The sequence below is a fragment of the Globicephala melas genome, chromosome 9 (assembly GCF_963455315.2).
Source record: "Globicephala melas chromosome 9, mGloMel1.2, whole genome shotgun sequence".
Classification (NCBI taxonomy): Eukaryota; Metazoa; Chordata; class Mammalia; order Artiodactyla; family Delphinidae; genus Globicephala; species Globicephala melas.
The window spans coordinates 33,488,494-33,511,854 of NC_083322.1; the positions used below are offsets into that span (position 1 = coordinate 33,488,494).

Here is a 23,361-nt window from a genome sequence, read left to right on the forward strand (position 1 = left end):
TGGAATCCACAATATCCTCTGTTTTCAAGAAATCTTCCTACCAAATGTGAAGCATTTTAATCCCAGTTCCCTGCATAAGCTGAATCCCAGCTACCTTTGCTTTCTCTGGAATTTGACTTCAGTGGGCTAATTGCTTCTGCCTACTCTTTGCTTTGTTTGTGTGGTCAGTTGGGAAGAGTATCTTATTTCTGTGCCAGGTTGAATCTTTATTTTTTTTTTTTAACTTTATATATCATCTTTTTGTGGTTGGAACCATGGAGTTACCCAAAAGCATGAACTTACAGAATCATCTTGTCTGGAAGTCCAAACTGTTTCCTATATTGCTATTTCTTATTTTTCTAAAACATAATTTTGACCATTTTACTCTTTCCTAAAATAATTTATTGAATTCTCAGAAGTATTAACCTAGTAGAATAGTGAAGTCTCTGGTTCAGAAATTTTAAACTAAGTGAAATTTTTTATTTTTTTAAAAAGTATTGAGACTTCCCTGGTGGCGCAGTGGTTAACAATCTGCCTGCCAATGCAGGGGACACAGGTTCGAGCCCTGGTCCAGGAAGATCCCACATGCCGCGGAGCAACTAAGCCCGTGTGCCACAACTATTGAGCCTGCACTCTAGAGCCCACGAGCCACAACTACTGAGCCTGTGAGCCACAACTACTGAAGCCTGTGCACCTAGAGCCCATGATCCCCAACAAGAGAAGCCACCACAATGAGAAGCCCATGCGCCACAATGAAGAGTAGCCCCCGCTCGCTGCAGCTAGAGAAAGCCTGCGCTCAGCTACAAAGACCCAATGCAGCCAAAAATAAATAAATAAATTTATTTAAAAAATATATTATTTGACTCCTTGGTTAATGACAAATTTTCATGGTGAAATCCCAAAATTATAGCTCTTTAGATGCACTCTTCTTACCTTCTTTTAAAGGGCTCATGTCCAATTTAACCAGCAGTAACCCATTTAAGATGTTCCCATGAGAAGTAGCCTGAAAAAAATATTATTTTCTTGACTAGATTTTCATATGGAAAGAGAGCATAGGTAGTAATTTATGAATCAAACTTGAAAACAATATCTAACCAAGTAAATTTGATTTAAATGCAGAAAGTTGATGCCTCCATTATATACAAATTTACCAGTTTGAAATGTCTTTAATTATAACGTTAGCTGGTCTTTGCAGGATATCTTAATACATTTAAAGAAGTTGAGTTATATCAGTTTCCCATTGCTGCTGTGTCAATTTATCACACACTTCGTGGCTTAAAGAAAACAAATTTATTATATAGTTCGGGAAGTCAGAAGTCTGAAATGGGTATCACTGGGCTAAAATATAGATGTCAGCAGGGTGCATTCCTTCTGGAGGCTATAAGGAAGATCCATTATCTTCCCTTTTCCAGATTCCAGAGGTCACCACATTCCTTAGCTTCTGGCCCCTTTCTCCATCTTCAAAGCCAACAGCATAGCATCATCAAGTCTTTCTCTGACTCTGGTCCCTTTTCTGACTTCTTCCATGTTTTCAGAACCTCAATATTTCCAATGGCTCCACTCAGATAATCCAGGACAATCTCCCATTTTAGAGGTCAGTTGATTAAAAACCTTAATTCCATTCATAATCTTAATTCATCTTTGCCTTGTAACCTAACATAGTCACAGGTTCTATAGATTAGGATGTAGGCATCTTTGAGGGAAAATTATTCTGCCTATCACAGGAATATTTAAGAAATGTACAAACTCTATTCCAGGAAAAGTTTACAGTTAACGCTGGTCAGTTTGTTTTCACTGTTTTTATCTTATTTTAAGATTTTATTTTATGCCATAAAAAGTGCTTCTGATCTTAAAGATCCTGATACCTACAACTTGGAAGTATGAGGTATTACTCATGGCATTTGCAGATTAGACACTATTCTATTCTATTTCATCTGCTATGCTCTATCTGGTAAGGTTGGAATTTATTCAATCATAAAATATTAGATTTACATAGTATTAGAATATCAATTTCTCAAAGTATTTTCTCATACATGAGTGTAATTAATATGAATATTTTATCACTTTCTGAATGTTAATCTTAAATAAAAATTAATATTTCAATATTTTCTATTTTACTTTCTGCATCTTATATTTTTTAACTTTAAATATTTTCTTTTTAATATTAAGCATGTCATCAGTCTTAAAAACAGCCTCAACTATTTTTTAAAAAATCTTATTTTCTGAAGTCTTAAGGCCTACGTTTCTCATAAAAAATTTTTTGCATAGGTATTGTTAAAAAATGATTAAAGAAAGCAATTTAGGTGATACAAACAAACTTTATATATGAAGCAGATAGTCACCTTTTGGGAGACTGCAAAACAGGGCAGAAGGAAAAAAACTTTTATAGCATAGGTAATAAAGAATGAGGAAGAGAGAAATAGAAAATATCTGATTGGCTGGGGTCACATAGTTAACATTGTTTGGGGTGAGAAGGCCCAGAGTTAGCTTCGTATTTGGGGATTGGCTGACTGAGTATACTGCATTTCTGATCAAGTGGAGCATTTACAGGGACATGAAAGTTATCTTTCATTTGGTTGATGTGGCACCCTGAGCAAGAGCAGCTCCATCTTGAGCTTAGAAATTTTTTTCAACAATATTTATTTTTCTATTACAATAGACTTTTTGTTTAAAGCTAACAAGTCATTGGAATCATCAATCAAACACAATGATCCAAAAAAGTCTATCATTATTTAGATGATAATTTTCTGAATTTTTCTTATTTTCTTCAAACTAAATGTCTTATTTTCTTCAAACTAAATGTCTTATTTTCATGGAAAAGTTATAAAATATAGCAACAGTACTAAGCAAACTATTTCAGAATGTTGTCATATACATACATTTTAAACAGAAAATAATTCAAAAATTTTAAAGTATCTACAACCACAAAATAAGAAATGTATAATCTCATTAACTATTCCTCTGAAAACAACTTAAAGTACTGCATATTTTGAGAAGTTGCCTTGGCTGTTTTAGTGAGCTGGTATGGAAAATAACTTTGTTAAATGCTATATTTAATGTGCCAATCTTGCAGCATTACGTTTGATGTTCAGAAAAAGATAACAGCGCCCACTATCACCACTTTTATTCAGGAGATAGGAGTATCTGAAAAAGCTAAGAATTAAGCAGTCTTTCACAAACCAAATAAATACACAAAATCCAAACACAAAAAATGAGGATGCTTTGAGGGATACACACCAGATGTGGTTTCTAAGCAAAATAATTTAAAATGTGGAAAGAAAGGTAGTTTTCAGGAAATGTTAATTAATTATACTGAACCCAGCTGAATTAGAAAATCAGACAAGACCAACAGATTCTTAGACAGTGTTTTATATGTTATCTTTTCTGTTAAAAGTATTTTTCCCCATTCTTTGACTCTCAAACTTGAATTATTTTGTAATCATTTACATCTCAGTTGGCCGGAGACATTCTCCCACCCCCATCTGAGGAAGGATATTTTTTTCTAAGCTTCTGTATGCTCATTTGATAGGATGCTCCATTTTTTTTCTCCTTGTATATGGCAGATGTTAATCACTGTGAGTTTGCTTCTGTTTGCTTGTTTTCTTCCTAGATATTTACAGAACCTTTTTTTTTAATCTTTTAAGCTTTTCACTTGGTATCCCAGCATTATCTTTCAATTTTTTTCATGTTTTTAAATTTTATATTAAAATGTTTTAGCCTGGAGAAAAGTTGCAAGAATACAATAAACAACTCTATACCTTTCACCTAAATTCATCAATTGATATATTGCCATATTTGCAGGTTCTTTCTCTCAGTTGTTTATTTTTTGCTGAACCATTTGAAAGTTACAGACATCATGACCTTTCACTCCTAAATATGTCAGTACATGTCTACTAAGATCAAGGACTTCTCACATCCCCATAATACAATTATCAAATGCAGACAATTTAATATTGATACAATAATATTATCTAATATTTGTTTCAAATGCTAATTTTAAAAAAGTGTCCTTTATAACTTTTCTAATTCAATATCCAATCCAGGCTCACGCCATGCATTTAACTATCCTGTTTAATAAAGGTTTTTCTGGTTCCCAGTGAACTCTCTTGATTCAGAGAGTCTGTTTTGTTGGTTTATTGATATCGAAGATTCCTATTATATAAATATTGAATCATCTAGCTCTGTTCTCTGTAACTCTAATATTTGTCTCTTTCCCCTTCCCTGTTTCCCTCTCTTTCTTTTTTCGGTTACTTTAAGTGCCCACCAGAGAGGTGATGGTGGGCAAGAGTGGTCTTCAGAACTGCAAGGGACCTCACTGACTCCTGCAGACCCACCAGCCCAACTGCCTGGAAACTGCCATTGTCCAAGATAATCTCCCACTTCGGGCCCCCAATTTTAGCCTGCCAACAACGCGGGATTCGGCCTCCATCCAATCCAGTGATTGCATCCAGTTCTTGGAGCAGCATGGCATCCAGAGTCCTCTCTGGGGTGCCCTTATCAACATAGCACCAGATTATCTACCCAGTCTGAGAATTTAACGCTGCAACTTCGTTCTTCTCTGTGGCTAAAACCAACATTTTAGATCCAGGAAAAATTCCAAGACGGCAAACTTGAGCTTCCCCAAATACCGCTGTCTCCAAACTTGCCCGCTTGGTCTCTGTAGACAGCAGCTGCACAGATACGCAGGGAAGCCCAGAGTCAGAAACCAAAAGCCTATGGGCACAGCCGTGATGGGAGCCTAGGCCCCGCCCACTGCCGGCCCAGCATACACCGCGGCGCAGGCTCGGACTCCCTGGAACCTGAGAGTTGGCACCGCACGCAACACCTTTGGTGAGTTGCTCTTAATACTTATTTTCTCGGTTTTCACTTCTTTGTCCGTACGAAATTGCTGGGTTTTTTTTGTTTGTTTGTTTTGTTTTTTTACGGTACGTGGGCTTCTTAACTGTGTGGCCTCTCTCGTTGCGGAGCACAGGCCCCGGACGCGCAGGCTCAGCGGCCATGGCTCACGGGCCCAGCTGCTCTGCGGCATGCGGGATCCTCCCGGACCGGGGCACGAGCCCGTGTTCCCTGTATCGGCAGGCGGACTCTCAACCACTGCGCCACCAGGGAAGCCCCCGGTTCTTTTTTTTTTTTTTTTTTGCGGTACGCGGGTCTCTTACTGTTTTGGCCTCTCCGGTTGCGGAGCACAGGCTCCAGACGCGCAGGTTCTTTGTTTTTTATAACTACATGCTATAGTTTTATAGATGCAGTATCCTTTTGAGAAATGCATAAGAGTATTTAGTTAATCTCTTAGTTTTTTAGAGTAACTTATTTTTTTCCTGAAAGAAGTTTACTCTTGTCTTAAGAGAAATGTCCTCTTTTCTGGCTGCATTTTCTCTACATGTGTTGAGTAATGTTTCTTTGCTTACATGGTACAAAACCTCACTGTGCTGGCCTTCTGCCTATAATGACCACCTGGTCCAGAAAGAAAACTTATGCTGACTTTCGGCTTCTGTATCCTGATGGAAAGCTTACCCTTATACTATTGTGTTAAAGACTCTTTAATGGAGTTGCCCCGATACACACATGAGTGTCTATGTCTGTGTATATATGTCCTTTTTGAGAAAATATTTACTGTGAGAGAAAAAGGTGTTACATACCTATATTCTTGTAGACATTTTACCTCAAAGACCTCGAGAAATCACTGTGCATATCTACATTGCCTTAGAGTAGTTCATACTTGTTGTGGCCTGATCATTTAATTTCTAGACTTTTGTCTTAAGAAATTAGTTATATATTCAGGTTTCAATATAAATATTCTTATTATTGTTATATTTGTACTTGTAAAAATAGAAGAAACCTGTCATTAAGTGAAGAGTTACATAGTCAAGTTGTTTTTTTGTTTTTTACACTGGGATATTCACAAGGTCAAATGAAAACAGCAGGATACAAGAATGTGTGTAAAATGGAATCCCACTTTGGTTTTATATATTTATGTATGAAGGGGAAAATGTGGTTGGAAGGAAATATATCAAAATGTTAACAGGTTATTTTAAATGCCTTCTTTCCATTTTCACTGATATTCAGAATTATCTACAAAACCAAGCATTACTTTTATAATCGAAAAGAAATAATAAGTATTATTTTAAATTAAATCTCATTATCCAAAATTGAATTCTTCATCTTCCTTTCCAAATGCTCTTCATTTACTGACATCTCTGTCACTACGAATGGAATCATTTTTCTGGTTTCCCAGACTTAAAACTCTGGATAGTGATTGATTCCACTCCAGTGTATTCCACTTACAGGGCAACACCTCAGCTGTCAATACTATGGCAAAGGCATATACATATACTGTTCTTGTGGGAGTTGGGAGTAGGGTGGAGATGTTGGCTGGAAACAATACTGTAATCTTTTATAGGAGCTCTGATTGGCCAGGCCTGTATCTCTCTCTTCTTGCCTGGAGCAGTGGTGTAGCTTAACTTGAACCGCATGCATGGAAAATGGGGGAGAGTTGGCACCTCAAAGGAAATTTGTGGTGCTGTTAGCAGAAGGGGAAAGTATGCTGGAAAGTCAAAAAAAAAAAAAAAGCCCACCGTGATGCTTCTGCTTATTGTTTGGGGATGTATATGCCAAATACTATCAAAAGCATATCCTTCGTTTGGTCCTACTTATTTTGATCTGTGACCTGGCTTACAGTTGTTTTAGACTGTGTGTTTCCTTAAGGCAAGGGTTATGTCATTCATATTTTTATCCCTAGTACTACCTATGTAGTACCTGAATGACACTGAATTGCTTTCATTTGTTAATCATGCCCCCTTTCATGTGATATTTATTGCCTTCTTAAGCAGTTATTTAAACATCGTATGTTCCAAAGCCTCTACATGTGTTTCCTCATCTTAAGAATTACAGTGCTCAAAGTTTGAACACTAATGCTTATAGTTTTCATACTGTATAATCCAAATACATTTACTACACCAAAAAAGAAAAAAGAGATCATAAATATGTTTAAGCCTCTTTCATTCAAAAGCTATCCCTCCTTATCAGTGAGTAGCAAGTAATAGAGAACCTAATGGGAATACAATTCCCTTAAGAATTTAATAATCTTTCAGTCTGTTTTCTTCTGGTCAATTCCATGTGCTAGTAACTACATCTAAAAATTTTGTCTTGGAAAATATTTCTCAAATTTAATATGCTTATGAATCACTTGGGAATCTTGTTAAAATGCAGATTCTGGTTAAGTAGAACTGGGTGGAGCTTGAGATTCTGTAGTTCTAATAAAATCCCAGATGATGCCAGTGTCGCGGTGGCAGCAAAGAGTCTAGAGTTACTCTTACATTTAGCCATTCCAAGAATGGATCATTCAGTGGCTCAAGGACATTATCTAGGAACCAGGTTCTTTCCGTCTTTCCACTGTTCGATCTTCAGTTTGTTAGCTTGTAGTCTTAAGCTAGTGTCCTTTAGTTTCTGAAGATATTTGCTTTAGACTCAGATGTCACATGCATACAACAGTATTCAGAGGCAAAAAAGGTCTTTTCTTTTTACATATAACTTTTTAGGAGAAGGATTCATTTCCAGGAAGTCCCTAACGTAATTCTCTTAAGTCTCATTAATTAAAATTTCATTACTTATCCTGGTAAGGAAAACACAATTCCATGACTGGCTTAGAATATTCTAATGTTTTAATATTTTACTTTGAATCTCTAGTGACTGGGTGATGGGCAGTCCTGCTTGTTCTGATGCACAGAAACACCATTTTTCAGCGCAGGAATGGAAGGAAATGGATAGATATTTTACTACAGTCCCACTCAAGGTGCAGAGAGAACATCCTAGTAGATTTGTTTATTTTTCCACTGCACGTGGAAGGAGAGCTGACTTGAGAAACAAATCTACACTGGTAGTGTTGGTAGTGGCTAACAAGTTACTTGGCTTGTCAGGGACTTGGAAAGAAAACTTTTTTTAATGGAAAATTGAAAAATTGAAAAAGATTTGGGGGTTGGATATGTGTGATGGCAATTCTGGAAAGGTACAGAGTGTGGCACTATTTGTATTTTGTGTAATGCTCGGCAGAGGTAATCCATTACTGAAGAGGTTCTCAATAGATAACTAGGTAAGATGACCTGCCCAGTAGATAACAGTTATCTTTCTTTAGATACTCAGTGCTTGCTCATTGTATCATGTATACAGTGACTATAGCATCAGGGATAGAGGCATGGGTTTTCTGCCAAGGCTGGTTCTGGTTAGGAATTTGTCTTCAGTGTCTGCAGTGCTTACACAAGCAGCATTATTCATGAATTTGTAGAATTACTTATCAGCTATCATTTTCTTCCATATATATCTTGTGTGACTAGGGCCACATTTCTTGACAGTGGGCCCACAACGTCAGAACTCACTAGTTTTTACCACATGCCTCGTCCAGAAGTAGCTGGCTTGACAAAACATTGAAATGGCCTTCTGAAGCCTCAGCTATAGTGCAAACAAGGAGAAAACACCTTGTGAGAGGGGAGTGATATTCCTATAGGATGAGATGTATTTCTTAAATCAGTAGTCAATGCCAGTGTAGGCTCCCTAGATGGAATGTATAGATCTGAGAGTTAAGGCATGGAAATGCAAGTGGCCCCTCTTGCAATTACTCTTAATACAATAGAAGAATTTTTGTTTCCTGCCCCCAAGAGTATGGTTCAATGAGATTGAAGGTCATAGTGCCTAAGAGAAGCATACTTCACAAGGAAACATCATCATGTTTCCAATAAATTGGAAGCTCAGACTATTCTCTGGATATTTTGAATTTCTCATGCTGCTGAACCATCAGGTAGAGAAGGTGAAGATCACAATAGTGCCCTGGGTGAATTATCACAGTTAACAAGAGGAAATAAGGTTGCTGTTCCAGAATAGAAGAACAGGGACTAACGTTTAGAACTCAGGATAATCACTGGGTTACGTCTTGATATTTACTTCCTTACCTAACAGTCCTTGGAAAATTTGAATCATATTTGAAGAAACAAAAGTGGAAAGGAAAACTAGAATCAGAATTCTAATTTATAATCTTTCTCTTAGAAAATACCCAAAGGGAGGAAGTACAGTACTAATAGTGATTGTACTTTAAGCCTCCCCACCCCATCTCTGCCTCTTTGCTCCACCCTCCATGTGGACAACAGCTGTTCCTCTCACTGTACCCCTTCACAAAGCTCAGCTCTACTATATCTTTCTCCTGCTTGTGATTTCTCCTTTTTCCAATATAAATCTTTTAAATACTCTCACTTCTTTTATTGAGACAATCCTTTTCCCAGTTATCCTGATTGTCTTTTACTAGGCCTTGATGCTATGTAAGAAAACATAGACTCTTCCTTAGAAATTAGAGGAAAAGGAGAAATCAGGGAAGTAGAGCAGAGCAACAAAGCGTTAGTTTGTTAAGACTCATACATTTTCCTCTAGAGAACTGATGAAGAGCCACACGCCTATTCCTTCTGTTTGGAAGCTCCTTTCATCCCCTAACTCTCAGCATCCTGTCATTCCCCACACACATCTTGCCTACTCCCTTCTGTTAGGTCAGATGGCACTACTTTTGGTATCTGTGGAGGAACTGCTTAAATCTACTTTGTTGTGTTCTTCCAAATTCCTGTTAGTACACTGGTCAGCTAATATGCCAGTGCTTTGATTTAAAAGGTCTCTGCCTGGGATAAGATGATGACTCATTCACTGAGTTATTTTTTTTCCTATGGGTTCAGTTAGCCATGCAGTGTGCCTCTTCCACAGCTAATATAAATATGGGCCACCTCTATGGGCCTTCTGATGTCTGGGCAGAGCCAGGGTTAGACTTGTGGTCATTGCCATCCTGCTTGTGACCTACCCTGCCACACTTGAAGAAAATTGCTAGGCTTATTTTCCAAACTTGGTTTAGTTTGGTTTGGGGAATTTTCCTGGCAGAGAATGGAAAATCTGACGCAGTGGACTGAATGTTTGTGTCCTCCCCAGATTCCTGTGTTGAAATCTTAAGCCCCAATGGTGGTATTAGGAGGTGGGGCCTTTGGGAGATAATTAGGTCGTGAGAATGGAGCACTCATGAATGGGTTGAGTGCCCTTATAAAAGGAATTCAGAGAGCTCTCTTAGTCTCTTTCTACCATGTGAGGATACAAGGAGCGCTTAGCAATCTGCAGTTTGGAAGAGGGTTCTCAGCAGAACCCGACTGTGCTGGCACTCTGATCCTAGACTTCTAGCCTCCAGGACTGTGAGAAATAAATTTCTGTTGCTTATGAGCCCACTCAGTTGATAGTACTTTGCTGTAGCAGCTGGAAAGGACTGAGACACCTGACTACTTATACCTCCTACAAACTCTGCTGCTGAGGGGCTTATTTCAGGAGGCTGAAGCATATCTGCAGCTCTCCATGGATTTCATTTCCATTCTTGAGGGCAGCTGTGGTTGTCTTTTTTTTTTTCCTCCATAATTCTGATTAATGAACTTTACCAGGAGCGAAAAAACTAGGGATTGCTCAGCTTTAAGATGAAAGACAAGGCTGTTCAGTTTTTTACTACAGAGCCTCACAGAATGGCCTGCTCCAGACTCTTCTAATTCCCTGGTGTGTGGCCCACAATGGTTGTCTTTCAAAACTGATTTTAAAAGGTGAAACATTTTTCTTGTTGGTTGGTGCATAGTTAGGAATTTAACACGGGAGTTACAGACATTCTCTGCCCTGACTTTTAGTTAGCACAGGACGGTCTGCCATCATAATGGAGGTTCTAGAGGACTTGAGTCCGAATAGTCTCCACTGCTGGGTCTCTTGGATGCTTCCTTCAGGTGCCAGCATTCCTCTGTCTCTGATGCCTACCATTCCTACAGAATTTCAGCAGTATGTTCTAGTCAGTAAGTATATTGTTTTTCCTCTGACCTCTGGCGTGGCGATCCTTCTGAATTCCTGATCCCATGTTTATGCTAACAGTTAATCCATGCCAGTCGTTCTGCAGCCTGCCTGGCTCCCACGGTGGATACTAAGTCTCCAGGGGATCCTGGATCTCTGCCCTCCTTCTAAGGATAACTAATTTCTTCATAAATTTGATGTTGATTAAGAAAAGAATTTTTAAGCTTATAATTTGTATATGAAGGAAAGCAGAAAATTTGGGCAGTGGCTGGAATAGGGAGGTAGGACTAAGGGAAATGTCTTAAGATTGGTGAAAATTAAGCCACATTCTGCTGATAGGAAGGTTTAATTGCATCAGTGAGAAGTTTAGTTATAATAACGAGACGTCCTAGGAGTGGAGGGGGAACATTATAGGAGCAAAGTCCAAGCGAAGATGAGAGGGAATGCCATCCAGGGGACATATGAGTAGAGGGATTTCCTTTAGAATGGAGTAAAACCCCATGTAATTAGAGAATGTCAGGCAAGGAACTTATATTCACCGTCACTACTTCTGCCACTCACTCAGCCCTTTTCAGTCATCCCCATCACAGTATTAAATGACTTTTATCAAAGTCACCAATTTTCTTCATCTTGCCAAACTAATGATAATTCTTTTTGTTCTTATTTTTATTGGCCTCTTGCCAGTATACTATTTGACTTTTCCTTTACTCTTAATACATTTTCTATTCAAGGTGGATTTATCTCAATTTCCTTTCTTTGTTTCTTTCTCTATACCAGCCTCTAAACGTTAGAATTGCCCAGGGTTCTTCACCTTCTTTCTTTTTGTGTAGTCTTGGCTTCAGATAACATCACTGCAGATGGTGTTCGAATTTTTATCTCTCTCCAGTCCTTTCCCTCTGGTTGTGATCGCCTCATATGAATGTCCAGAAGGCATATTGATTTATCATGGCCAAAACGAAACTCTTGATTCCCTACTTCACATGTCTCCTCCCCCATCAAACACATGCTCCTTCCCTGAGCACCAGCAGCTTGTATTGACTGAATGGCCTCCTGACAATGTGCTCTGTTTCCGCAACCCTTGCCCTCCACTCCAGCCACCGCCAACACCAAAGGCTTATCCACAGAGCAGCCAGATTTATCTTTCTAAAACGTAAAATAGGTGTCATTTCTCACTTAAACCCTTTAATGATTCTCATTATAGCCAGAAGGAAATCCAGACTCTTTTCTGTGGCCTCTGAGATTGTACTATCTGGCTGTTGCCTATGTTTTTCACCTCATTTTCTACTGTTTTCTCTTATTCAATACATTCTGGCCACACAATCTGTCTTGTGTTCCTCAAATATTCAATAGCCCAAGGTTTTCCTGTCCAGCCCTGTGTCCTTCTGCTCTTCTGTGTGGGATGTTTTACTATTATCTCCACATAATTCACCATTCTGTTCAGAAAGCATGTCTTCAGAGAAGTCTTCTCCAACTACTTCAGCTAGAGGAGACTCCATATTTTTGTTTTGTTTACTTAATAGTACTTGAAATTATTTTTTATTTTTACAAACTGTTACATTTATCAGTCCTATTGAAATGTAGGCTCCTTGAGAATAGAGTCTGTGTGTCTCTAAAGGACCTCAGTGTTTGCTGACTGCTGTAAACTCCTGAGGACATTTTTTATACTTCTTTTCATTTTAGTGAACACATATTTCTGGGTCTCAGCCTGAAACACCAATTCCTGAGCCATACACCCCCTACCCCCAAATCACAGTTCCAATCTCTGCATTGCTTCTAGCATGTTGCTTTGTTTTTCTGGTAAAATTTCAGGAATAATCAGGGCTACTGTTTGCATTTCTTCATACCATTTAAATATTTATTTTCATATTTTCTGTTCTCAGTAGTCTTTACATGGATGGCAACTATTCATCCCCAGATTTCTTCCTTCCCAAATCTCAATTACTAACATAAACTTCTCAAAATAAAACCTAGCAGTTCTTAACACCTTTGCTTCTCCTCTCCTTCCTGTAGAACTACCTAGTAGTTCTACTCATTTCCAAAGTAAATCTTTTTTGTTGTCTTTATCACATCCACTATGGTAGATCTGTCTCCTCATTATTCTCATTAACATAATCAAAGGCCTTAAGAACTAGGTAGGAAGGAGGCTGGGAGGGACCCAGAGGCAGCAGAAAGAAATGCAGGTGCACTTACATAAATTTCTTCCTTGGAACCCTCCTCCTGCACTGATGGCACAGTTGTCTCCATAAGATGTAAATTACAACTTGCCAGTTTCTAGCTTAGTTAGGTCCAAAGTCTCTAACTGGAGAGTATGAGTACAGTGAAGTTAGGGCCTATCCTATATATAGGTCTCTCTATTTCACCTCTGTGTAACTGAGTGACTAGTATAGGTCCTGTCTCATGACAGACACTCAAAAAATATTGAATGAACAAATGAATGACAGCCTTTTACAGGGTTCCTTTACATACTATTAGCCCAAACATATTTGTTCCTGTTTTCCAGTCGATCCTCATATTGCAATGCTGGATCATTTGAAGTTCCAGAATCATGCTGTGCTGTTTCCTGCCCTCATTTTGTTTCTCAAATTGTTCTCTCTGAACCAAATGGCTCTCTAGCCCCAACTTCATCCCATTTTCTGCTTTCATCCAATTCATTCTTTACAGTTTCCACAAGGATAAGATCTATAACTTTCATATCCATTTCTTCTCTCCCATTCATTGTGGATAAGAGCTAATAGGTGCTAAGTAGAATGCTTGTTTAATTAAATGGAACTGAATAATTTTGCCTCCTACTACAAAGATTTTTTACATACGGTATTTTATGAGCTGTCCCAATTGTCTTTCTACTTTGGTAATGTAAATATTACCATTCTCATTTTGCAGATAAGTTTGTTGAGGCTCAGAGAATTTTATGTGGTTTTCTGGATGCAACATTTGTGACAGAGGTAGTACTAAAACTCATGTCTTCTGATGTATACTTCCTAGTTCATGTAGACACCTTTGTTTATATTTTCATGGTTCTGTGGGATCCAGCTTGATTCAGCAGCCTTCTAGAGTCCTAGTGGCAGAACATGCCAATTTTGTTTTTGTTTTGTTATTTTGTCTTTTTCCAAACTGGGAACTGGCAAAAGGTCCATTTCTATAGAGATGCTGAGGAAATATTTTCTCCCTTTGAGCTTCAGAAGTTCCTCTGGAGACATGGGGTGGAATGAGGGTTGTTTTGTTATAAGAATTTTTTTAAATAATAAAAATACAGTATTACATTTGCAATTTTATCCCACTTTACAGTATTAAGCACAATTTCTAAAAAACTTAAAACATGCCATTTTTATTAATGGTCCATTTAAAACCACCAAACATTTTGATGTCAATTACTAAAACAAGGTTTAACGCTGTCAAAAAGCATTAGTGCTAAAAACAGTCATCCTCTCTGTATTTTCATCTGCAAAGCATTACAGTTTATAAAACAATTTTAACTCTGGATACGTAAGGCCCTATATGAAGGTTTCCATATGTTAAGAATTTTATTTGTGTGTTTGATTCTAAATTGCTTTGAAAAACAGACAGTTGAGTTTTATAGAAAGGAATCTTTCTTTTAGGAAATAAATGTCTCAAAAGTGCAGGGCACCAACAGTAAAAACATTCTGACCGCAAATCAGAAACACATTGGGAAGTGTTTGTTGAGTACACCTTCTGAAACTAGTATTTTGTTTCCATTTGCTGGAAAATTGAAAAATCTGTTGTATCTTGGCATGGCTTAGCCAAGCCCCTGGCCCAGTCCCAGATTCCTTGTGCCGTATATAGCATTATTGTACACACAGCTAGACTGCCTTGACCACTGTTTTCATCACATATATTTTAACTGTAAAATGTACCTGCTAACAGTACCATTATTCAGCTATAGTTGTTCTCCACATCATATTAGCTTGCATATTCTTTTTTTTCCCTTAAAAATTGTGTCTAATACAAAAAAAAGTGAAAGAGAAGATGACAGTGTTTCAGCTGCTGAGTGGCATCTGGCCAAAAGCCACCAGGCTGACAACTGGAGTTTAGAGTGTGTTTTTGCAAGGCTAATTTAAGGTGAACTTAGATGGATTCAAGATTTATAAGCCCAGAAATGTCCTGACTGGAGCAAAGTTCAAGTAAAGTAATTCGCTGCTTGCCACGCAGATGGGGCTGAGCCCACACTGCCCTGTGATTTAGTCTATAGTCTAGGAGAATTTTTTTTAAAAAACAGGCAGAAGGGCTGAGTTTCTGTGTTTCACTTCAGAGGTCTTCTAATAACTGAGAAGATTATACTCTTTTGACCAGCTAAGAAGGTTACGTGGTTTTGAGCTAGTGCTTTTATAGCTATCAATAATTCTAACTTTAAGGATTGCCTCTCATGTACGTCTCCTTTAACACATTAATGACTGTGAGAAACTCACACTCCTAATGATTTCATACAAAATTCAGAATAAAGAGCAGACATTTTTAAGGGATTGTAAATACCCCTGGTGCTACACAGAGTGGTGGGACTGGGGTTCAAAAACAATCTAGAAAATCATTTAATTAAACATATTTAGCCTGTTTGAAATAATTTTTAACTGCCTAAGTATAAGAATTGTTAATTTGGAATAATTGTCACCCAAAATAAGAAACAGTCTTCGATGTTAGTTTGCTGTACACTAGCCTGTTGTGGGCCAGTATTATCATATCAGAAGGAAGTTCAAATGTTCGCTAGTGGCAAAAAAAAAAAAAAAAGAAAGAAAAGAAACCTTTCCCCATATGAAACACTAAGGATTGTTTAATTGAAATGAAAAGGGACAAACAGGAAATTGCTGTTATTTTTAACACGGGAAAAAGCATTAATCATATTGTGAAGAAATGCCCTTCATCAAAGGAGTCGCATTTTCTTTCTTAATCCTGCTTATCATTATCAGTACAGAGTTAAAATATTCTACAGTGCAGTCACTCTATCTAATAGATACTTAAAAGGTAAACAATCAGAAGGTTAAAGTGCAAAATAGATTGGTTAAAAATAAATGAAATTGTCACATAAAAAACACTTGTATTATTATTTCATGAATTTCCTTTTTAAAGGGGTTCAGAAAGAGACACCTATGAATGGTACAGGGAATTGCAAATTACCTTGTTTAAGTATAATAGAATGACATTTCCGAAGTAATAAGTTACATCTGGTAAACAATAGTTGATGTTTACAATGGCTCTGAGGAAAGGAGCTTTTGGGATTTTAAGTAACATTGCTTTTTATAACTATAAGTAACAAGATAATTAAATAGTTGTTGCTTATTTCACTTTTAAATATTATTCATAAGCTTCACTAGGATATTTTTTCCTGGCAGTAGCAGAGATAAATATGGATTTTTGCACTACAGATGAAAAAATAATTGTGGAGAACCTTGTCAAGTGCCAGACACCAAGACAGGGTTACTCATTCCCTCAGCACGCTTAACTTAAACAGTCTTGATTTTTCCCCCTAAATACACCTTTTATTTTCTACAAATGTGCATGGGTTGTGGGCTAAAGCTTGGCAAGTTCTTTGTCTGCTTCTTTTATTTTAAGGTCTATTTTTCCACCTGCATTGAAATGGGGGCAGCAAGACATAAAACAGTCTAGCCAGGCTGTGGGTACAAACCCTCCGTGGGAGAGAAGTCTGATCTATGTTTTCTTCTGTAAAATGAAAGAGGCTCTCGTGACAGAGAATCATATCTTTTACCATGGAACTTATTTCCTAACAAATGCAGCACCTACTTTGAGAACAGAATTTGTGCTGATCTCAGGAGCTGAGAGTACCCAGATGCTCCATTAAGTTACCTACTGGTTTCATCCTTATGTAAATTTGTTTATGTTTAGACTCATTTGATTAATTTTCAAAATCTCTAGCTTATGTCACACCAGAAGTCTTCCATTGACTTAGCCTTTTGCCCTGAGGGTTCCTAATCCCAGGAGCTAGAGTGGACCGGGGGCCTCAGCAGAGGATGCTTAACTGGTAGAACCCATTTAGTGAGAGTGGGGGACTGCAGTCCTTAGGAGTTGCCCACACAGGAGAGGATTAATGTGGGCTTTCCGCTAATATTCCTATGTATTCTAAAGGATACTTTTTTTTTTTTTTTTAAAGCCAGGGAGTATTGCTTTGCTGCTGGAAAATGCCAGGTGTTTCATTAAGTAATACCTGACCAGTTTAAAGTGGGCCTTCTTTTCTAGCAAGAAGTACACATAGTGAGGCTGATTCTGAAGATCTTAACCTTTTCTCTGTTTCCAATCAGTTAGGGATTAGAGCCTGAGCATCTTCAAGGCCACACCTTTAGCGTCACCTCTGGCCCATGAGAAATACATTTTAAGATTGGATCCTCCGTTGTTGGAATAATCTTAAACTTTGATTATCTTAAAATCTTAAATTTTGATTTAAATCAAAAATTGGAAAGAAATAAATCTCCATTTGTGGTTTCTACTGAATTAATGATGTTCCGTTTCTCTGACACATCTTGCTCTTTTATTATGGACTGCCATTTTTCTCTGTATTCTTTAACAATGTGTAGACACTGAATTTTAAAATGTGTATATTTATCATTGATTTTCAAGATACTTAGTTAATAATATGGAAACATTTAAATATATCTTCCCCTGAAGATATAGCGACCCTCCTGTGTTCGGCGTAATTTCATATTGAAATTTCTCCTCTATATACCTTCTCCACTCTCCGCAACAATTGCAGAACAAGTGGTTCTCCAATTTTGGCTACAATGGCAGTTATTATAAAAACAATCATGGAAGAAAAATTTCTTGCTTTTCTGCCCAGACATATTTCCTCCTATCTTCAAAGAGAGTCCTGAATCTTAACTATCAACTTACGCTTTCTCTAAGAATATGCTTAGATGGACCTGGGGATCCAAAAGATTTTATTGTTTTTGTCAACTCAATATAAGATGCAAGCCTATGAAGTCATTTATTCAATCAGCTCTGCATAGCTGAATGTGGCATAGGGCTGGTTCTTATACACTTTTGCACACAGACATACCCTGAACCTAGCAAAGCAAGTAACAGTGTTTTCAGCCAGGTTTCTTACACTAGAAAACCCAGAATAAAACCAAGCCTAGCGAAACGAAAGTAAACTTGTCTTGTTAGGTGCTCTTGCTAATTTTGGTTTTTTTTTTCTTTTCTTTTCTGAAGCTGGGTTAGGGAGGGCAAAGATTCTGAAGTTGTTGCTTTCAGTTCTTTAGAACATGAACTTTGCTTTCACTAAATTTACAGTCTCCAGCAGGTTTGTTTATATTCTGTAGAACCAGAGGGAGTTCTAGAGCCCAGTTAGACCTATTTCATACTCCAGTTTACCTTCTTCGTAGATACTTTCTTGGAGTATCATTTGAAGATGTGGGAACTGCTTGATAATTAGACTAGTAACTGGCTCAGTTTTAGATATGACTATAAGAGGGGCATATAAAGCCTGAGACTATTCCTTATTATTATGCATTAATTCGTTGAAAACAACGAAAAGTATGTTTAAAAAAAAGTCTTGTTATCTTATGAAGGGTCTCTGAATTTCTCTTGCTACAACTTAGCACTGTTCTTTTTTCCTGATAAAGAAATGACAGGAGGGACATTTATAAGGAGCTCTCAGGATGGTTCACTCTCCTCATCTGAAATTAGTCCATGTTTTAGGTGATGCTTGCATTCATCTGAAATCTTTGTACAGGTTATCAAATCTTGTATGGAATTCTTCCACTTTCAGCTATCATCTGACCTTGTTTGCATTTTTCTGGCCCTAAGTAAGTCTGAGAGCACACTGGAAGTCAAGTGCTGCTCAGATTGGTGTACTATTGCATAGTTACCCATCTCTAAAAACAATCCATACAAATTTAAAACAGAAATGAAGCCTCTTGCTGCCATGAAGCTAAAAGTCTATTCAGAATCCCTAGGTGGCATGGAAAGCATTTAGACTCATTTCATTCACATGTCAGGTAAAGACTTTCATTTAGCAGTGAGATGAATGCTGAATAATAGATCTTTTGAATAATGTAATTAAGAATTCATTAAGGAAGACTTAAAAAAAACCCTGACAGAAAGCAGTGTGTGTGTACTCCCTACACTGAACTCCCAAAATGTATCACAGGGTTGATGACTGAAAAAAAAAAAATCAGCTGAGAACCAATTAGAAAAATACTGACATTTCATTTACAAAATACTGACATTAAAATTCCATGAGGAACAAATATATGTTTGAATTTATTAGAAATTATGTTAAATCAGGATTAAAGACCATTTTTATTATTTTAAAATGTGCTCATAACAAAGGACTTAACCAACACTTTGTTTTCCTGAAAAGATCTCTTAGTGTTCACCATGTGAACCTTACAATATTGAAGAAATTCACTTTGTTCTTGGATAGCTGATCAAATGAGAAATGGCAAACTTCCTTTTTTATTCTTTGCTTTATGTGAATTGAAATGATGAAAGTTTTAAAACAGACCCAAATGTGGCAACAGCAGTCAGAGATTTGCCTATAACAAAAGAACAAATATTGCTCTTTGTATTGCTGTTATCTGCACAAGAGGAAGGAGGCGAAGAGGCATATGAAAAGATGCTCAGCATCACTAATTATTAGAGAAATGCAAATCAAAACTGCAATGAGGCACCACCGCACACCAGTCAGAAGGGCCATCATTAAAAAGTCTGCAAATAACAGGGCTTCCCTGGTGGCGCAGTGGTTGAGAGTCCGCCTGCCAATGCAGGGGACGCGGGTTCGTGCCCCGGTCTGGGAGGATCCCACATGCCGCGGAGCGTCTGGGCCCGTGAGCCATGGCCGCTGAGCCTGCGCGTCCGGAGCCTGTGCTCCGCAACGGGAGAGGCCACAACAGTGAGAGGCCCGCGTACTGCAAAAAAAAAAAAAAAAAAAAAAAGTCTACAAATAACAAATGATGAAGAGGGTGTGGAGAAAAGGAAACCCTTTTACACTGTTAGTGGGAATGTAAATTGGTGCAGCCACTATGGAACACAGCATGGAGTTTCCTTAAAAAACTAAAAATAGAGTTGCTATATGACCCAGCAGTCCCACTCCTGGGCATACATCTGGAAAAGATGAAAACTCTAATTTGAAAAGATACATGCATCCCAGTATTCATAGCAGCACTATTTACAATAGCCAAGACAAGGAAGCAACCTAAGTGTCTATCCACAGATGAATGGATAAAGATGTGGTGTGTGTGTGTGTGTGTGTGTGTGTGTATATATATATATATATATATATATATATAATGAAATATTATTCAGCCATAAAAAAGAATGAAATATTGCCAGTTGCAGCAACATGGATGGACTTAGAGAATATCATACTGAGTGAAGTAAGTCAGAAAGAGAAAGACAGATATTGATACTGTATGATATCACTTAGTGTGGAATCTAAAATGTGATACAAATGAACTTATTTGCAAAGCAGAAATGGACTCATAGACACAGAAAACAAATTTATGGTTACCAAAGGGGAAATTAGGAGTTTGGAGTTAACAGATACAAACTACTATATATAAAATAAACAACAAGACCCTACTGTATAGCACAGGGAACTATATTCAGTAGTCTGTACTAAACCGTAATGGAACAGAATATGGAAGAGAGAATATATGTGTGTGTGTGTGTATATATATTTATATATATATATATAATCACTTTGTTCTGTACTGGAAACTAACACAACATTGTAAATCAACTATACTTCAATAAAAAAGTTTGAAAAATTCCTTGCATATTAAAACTTACATATTGTTAATATTTGTGCAAAGTACCAGATGTCCATCTGGTGCTGACCTTGACCAGACCCCACTAAACGCTCAATAGTGTGGATGAGGAAAGAAGGGGGCACTGAGGAAGGGGGCAGAACTGAAGACAACATCACCCTGGCTCTGGGTGTATAATTTTGTTTAACCTTCAAGTCAGCCCCAGGGAATCTGAAGTTTGTTTGTTCAAATGATAGCAACCTATGCTTGGCAAATTTTGTCTATGTGAGGAATACATAGGATTTTCTTTTTATCTATCTGTCTATCTTGATGTATTCTATACATTTTATTCCCTCATACTCTGCCCTCTTTTTTTTATTCAGAATTTTGAAAAGGAAGTCAAGTTGGCCTCAGAGTCAGGAAGGGAGGGACACTATATATGTTTTGGAAAATGACTGGTAGAGGCCTCCCTTTACTAAAATTTGGGGGACAGTCACATCAATTATTCTCTACTCTGCCAAATACCAAGACTTGACAGATTTCATCTGTTACCAACCTTTGAGGGGATTGAAGTTGAGAAAGCCCGGGAAATAGAAAGATGTTTGTCATTCATTCAGTAATTACTGTGTATCAAATGCGATGATGGAAAATTGACCTAAATTATGTCTTTCAGTCCTTACAATAGCTGTCTCAGGATGAGTAGAACAAGCAGAGTGGTTAAGAGCACTGATCAGGAATCAAGGTGCTGGGTTCATATGCACACTCTATCACTTGGTGTGACCTTACTTCAGGCTGATAAATCATTCATTCGTTCATTTAACAAATCCATGTTGCCACATTCTGTGAGCCACTCGTTCTTCTAGGCACTGGGAATTCAATAGTGAACAAAGTAGGCTAAATCCCTCATGGAACTTACGTTCCTGTGGGGGACCGAGATGATGATGAAATAGATAGTAAATGAACAAATATATAAAATGGTAGGTGGTGGCAATTGCTCTTGAGAAAAGTAAATCAGAATAATTTGGATGGAGGAAAACAGGAAGAGGGTGCTGTTTCTGCAGAATGGTCAGGAAAAGCCTTTTTGAGAATGAAGATATCCTTTGAGCAGGGATTGAAAAGAACAGGAAGAAGCATGTATATATCTTGGGGGGAGACGGTTCAGAGAGAGTGAAGAAAAAGTACCAAGGGCTTATGGGGGGAGCTTGCTTGGCATGTTCCAAGGAGAGAAAGGAAGGCAGTATGGCTAGAAAAGGATGAGCCAGGCGGGGACTGGTAAGAGATAAGCCCAGAGAAACCAGGGTGGAAACAGGGAGACCAGTTAGGAGGCTATGGCAATAATTCTGTTGAAAGGATGGTAGCTTTGACTATATTGTGATAAGAAGTGGTAGGATTCTGGGTGTATTTTGAAGATGCAGCTATTTGGATTTGCTGATGGATTGGAGTGGCATGTTAGAAAAAGTGAAGAATGACTAAGGTTTTGGCAAGTGGAAGACTAGAGTTGCCATTTACTGAGTTGGAGGAAACTGGAACTGGGGCACATATGAAGAACGCATAAATAATTCTGTTTTGACCATGAAAAACTTTGACCATGAGAAATTTGAAAAAATTTTCAAATTCAAAGGGAGATACTGAGCGAGCAGTTGAATACACAGAGTTCAGTGTGGTGGTTGGGCTGTTGTCAGTGTTTGGTAGCATTTAAAGATACAGTATTAGGATGATGGTCATCGGGGGATGCTGAGTCTCCCCCATCTTCTCCCCAGTCTCACTCACATGCTAGTATCTTGACTGTTTTGAGTCTGTATTAGTATTTTCAATTTTAATAAAAGTTCAGGAGATTTGTTAATAGAAAAAAAACCTGTTTAAGCATTATCCCCAGAAATACAGCAAGTAATATATCACTCATTCTTCATCCTACATCTGTCAGGAGGGTTGATTTAACTTATAGACCAAGAGAATCAATATTATCAATAAAATAGATGTATTCATGTATAATAATTTTTGGCATATTCCTGATCTTCAGTCCTACCCTCTTATATGGTGAATTATTTCCTTTACTTATATTTTCAATATTCCCTTTGCTTATTTTCTTCTTACTTTTGCCTGTGCTTCTTTATTTACATTGTATAATACTTCACTTTGCATTTTCTCTTCAACTTTCTTTAGAGCGCTAACCAATCCCCACTTAAGCTCTCAAATGTTCTCATGCTCTTAACACTTCCTTCTCTGTCTTCTGTTCAGTGTCGACCCTCAGCAACTGGTGACATTTAACTTGGAGAAGGGCAGGACAAAATTATGGCTTAAATGCTCTCAATTCACTCCACAAGCCTTTGTGGAATAAGGCTCTTAGTATAATGTAAGTTTAAGATAGTGCTTACTTCAGTGGCACATATACTAAAATTGGAACCGTAGAGAGGTTAGCATGGCCCCTGAGCAAGGTGACACACGAATCTGTGAAGTGTTCCATATTAAAAAAAAATAATGTTAGGACAGAGATGATTAACTCACTGTCTTAGTGAAGACTCAAGTCTAGTTGATAAATACAATGTTCCCAGATTTAAAAAAATCAGAGGAAAACTACAGAACAATATAGAAATGTAAAATTTTAGGGTACAAGCTGTACATACAAATGTTGAGGTGCAGCTGAGTAGCTGAGTACCGCAGTGGGATATTGTTTATCTCACAAAGGTTTACATTATCTTAATATATTTCCCATTACCTTAAATTATGGGAAGGCATTGTCAACTGAAAAAAAAAAAGAAGCACAGCCTGAAAGATGAGAATAATGTTTTATTCAGGGACCTTATTAAGGACTATAACCCAGAATGGCAACCTCTCA

General features: G+C 37.7%; 1 non-coding gene across 1 annotated transcript; it reads left to right on the forward strand.

Moving 5' to 3' along the window:
• The first annotated feature begins 22,892 nt into the window (after nucleotides 1-22,892).
• LOC115853969 (U6 spliceosomal RNA) lies at nucleotides 22,893-22,995 on the forward strand. Its single transcript, XR_004039809.1, has one exon. It is a non-coding gene; the product is annotated as a U6 spliceosomal RNA (small nuclear RNA).
• Nucleotides 22,996-23,361: the final 366 nt, after the last annotated feature.